We start from the raw sequence: 3347 nt of genomic DNA on the forward strand, positions 1-3347 counted from the left end.
GATTATAGGTACCCGCCACACACCCGGCTGATTTTTGTATTTTTAGTGGAAACGGGGTTTCACTATGTTGTCCAGCTGGTCTCAAACTCCTGATGTCAGATGATCCACCCTCCTCAGCCTCCCAAAGTGTTGGGATTACAGGCGTGGGCCACCGTGCCTGGCTGGGGAGTGTTTTTAAAATTAATTTTTTTATATTGAGATAGTTGCAGAATTATATGCAGTTATAAGAAATAATACAAAGAGTTTCCCTCAGTGGTGTTTCCCCCAATGTTAATATCTTCCAAAATTCTAATACAATATCACAAACAGGACATTGACATTGATACCATCAAGATACAGAACATTGTCATCACCACAGAGATCCTTTGCTCCTGTGGGTCTTTTATAACCACACCCACTTCCCCACCCACTGCAACTTTCTCTTTATCCTCTGGTAAGCACTCATCTGTTCTCCATTTTTATAATTTTGTCATTTCAAGAATGTTATATAAATATAATCATACCATGAGCAACCTTTAGGGATTAGCTTTGTTCACTCAGCATAATTTTCTGGAGATTCATCCAGGTCATTGCATGTATCAATAGTTCATTCCTTTTTATTGATAAGCAGTATTCCACTGTATGGATATGCCACAGTTTGTTTAACCATTTGAATTGTTTCCAGATTTGGGCAATTAAGAATAAACCTGCTATAAACATTTGTGTACAGATAGTTTTTGTGAAGATACATTTTTATTTCCCTGAGATAAATGTCTCTGAGTGGAATTATATAACAAGTACATGTTTAGTTTTTTAAGACACTGCCCTGCCAAACTGTTTTCCAGAGTAGCTGTACCATTTTGTATTCCTACCAGCAATGAATGAGGGATCCAGTTCCTCCACATTCTTGTCAGCATTTGGTGGTGTCACTGTTTTGTACTTTAGCCCTTCTGCTAGGTGTGTAGTGATATTGCATCATGGTTTTCTCTTTTGTTGTGTGTGTGTGTGTGTGTATGTGTGTTTTCCAATGGAACAGGACGTTTAATTGTCCTTAGGGTCCTCCTGGGAGAAAGATTGCGGGACCTTTGGCAAAGCTCTGGCTGATGGAACCAACAGGGATGCCCATCAGCCAGTGCCAGGCAGGATGGCAGCCCCAGCGCTTGGCTGGGGACAGCCAGCATTTGGGGCTGTTGCTTAAGACAATTTCTGAGACTAGTGGGTAAGGAATGTCGCCTTTGAATGGAGAAGAGGAGACTACATTTAGAAAGAGGGAGAAGTGGTTTGTGTTGTGGAGAGGGACTCTAAGATCAAGTTAGGAATGACAGGGAGTTGGTCACAAGGTCCTTCATGGCCAGAGGAGAGCTGTAAGTAGAGTGTAGTAATGGAGTCCAGCAGGGGAACTGTGGGCCAGCTTGACTCAGGCCAGTTTCAGGAACTCCTGCAGCATGTTTTGTTCCACAGCCTCCACGAAGAGCTCAAAGTCCCCACAGTAGTGGTCCCCATTGACAATGTGGGGTGGGGCAGCCTTGGGGTTGCCCACCAAGACTTGCATCTCATCCCTCACGGTGTTGTCCTGGGAGATGTCCGCTAGCTGGTGTTGGATGCGCTTCCTATCCAGGATTCAGGTCACCTCACTCTGCTGGGACTTGATTTTATGGGAGCCAGTGACCGATGCGCTGTAGAGGTGCAGGCTGCTCGTGCTGCAGGTAGATTGATGGGCCAGAGGGCAGAGGGCAGCGGTAATGGCAGCTGCACTATAAGAAGACTTCATCGTGGTTTTAATTTGCATTTCTCTAATGGCTAATGATGAGATTTTCGTGGGCTTATTTGCCACTAGTCAGTGAAATGTCTCTTTTTTTTTTTTTTTTTTTTTGAGACGGAGTCTCGCTCTGTCGCCCAGGCTGGAGTACAGTGGCCGGCTCTCAGCTCACTGCAAGCTCCGCCTCCCGGGTTTACGCCATTCTCCTGCCTCAGCCTCCGGAGTAGCTGGGACTACAGGCGCCCACCACCTCGCCCGGCTCGTTTTTTGTATTTTTTTAGTAGAGACAGGGTTTCACCGTGTTAGCCAGGATGATCTCGATCTCCTGACCTCGTGATCCGCCCGTCTCGGCCTCCCAAAGTGCTGGGATTACAGGCTTGAGCCACCGCGCCCGGCCGAAATGTCTCTTTATGTCTGCATTAGGCCATTCTTGCATTGCTTTAAAGAAATACCTGAGACTGGGTAATTTATAAAGAAAAGAGATTTAATTGGCTCACAGTCCTACAGGCTGTACAGGAAGCACAGCTCCAGCATCAGCTTCTAGGGAGGCCTCAGGAAGCTTACAATCATGGTGGAAGGCAAAGTAGGAGCAGCCGCTTCACATGGCAAAAGCAGGAGCAAGGTAGGGGAGGTGCCACACACATTTCAAATGACCAGATCTCGTGGGAACTCACTGTCATGAAGATAGCACCAAGCCATGAGGTATGTGACCCCATGATCCAAACACTTTCTACCAGACCCCACTTCCAGCATTGGGAATTACATTTCAACATGGGATTTGTGTGGGAGAAAATATCCAAACTATATTAATGTCTTTTGCCCATTTTCTAACTGGATTTTTTTCTCTTACTGTTTAGTTTTGGGAGTTCTTTATATATTCTAAACACTAGTCCTTTGTCACATGTGGTTTGCAAATGTTTTCTTCCGGTCTGTATTTTCATGCTGTCAGCAGCCTTTTGCAAGGTATAAGTTTGAAATTTTGATGCGTCAGGTCAATTTTTCCTTTTGTACTTTTGTGTTTGATTATCCAGCATTATGAACTGAATAGCCTGTATAGCAGAGAGTCCCTCACTACAAAAAGCTTTCATGTTAAAACTTTCCATCCAGATAAGGGTATTCATTTTTGTTTTCTTCTTCCATTGTATTGACTTTTTAAAAATGTTTGTGGTTTTAGAGATTCCCCGTGGACATATAGAGACTTAAAGATTCCAAAGATTTGAACTGCAGCACAGCTATGACTTATTATCGGACTTTGTCCTTGACATTACAGACAAGATATTCTCAAAGAAAGAGCTCTCGGGCCGGGCGCGGTGGCTCACGCCTGTAATCCCAGCACTTTGGGAGGCCGAGGCAGGCGGATCACAAGGTCAGGAGATCAAGACCACAGTGAAAACCCCGTCTCTACTAAAAATGCAAAAAATTGGCCAGGCGTGGTGGTGGGCGCCTGTAGTCCCTGCTACTCAGGAGGCTGAGGCAGGAGAATGGCGTGAACCCGGGAGGCGGAGCTTGCGGTGAGCTGAGATCTGGCCACTGCACTCCAGCCTGGGCGACAGAGCCAGACTCTGTCTCAAAAAAAAAAAAAAAGAAAAAAAAAAAAAGAAAAAAAAAA

General features: G+C 45.1%; 1 pseudogene; it reads right to left on the reverse strand.

Annotated features, from left to right (window-relative positions):
- Positions 1-1304: 1304 nt before the first annotated feature.
- LOC111532960 lies at positions 1305-1750 on the reverse strand (annotated as a pseudogene).
- Positions 1751-3347: the final 1597 nt, after the last annotated feature.

Source organism: Piliocolobus tephrosceles, chromosome 5 (genome assembly GCF_002776525.5).
Source record: "Piliocolobus tephrosceles isolate RC106 chromosome 5, ASM277652v3, whole genome shotgun sequence".
In the NCBI taxonomy this organism is placed as follows: domain Eukaryota; kingdom Metazoa; phylum Chordata; class Mammalia; order Primates; family Cercopithecidae; genus Piliocolobus; species Piliocolobus tephrosceles.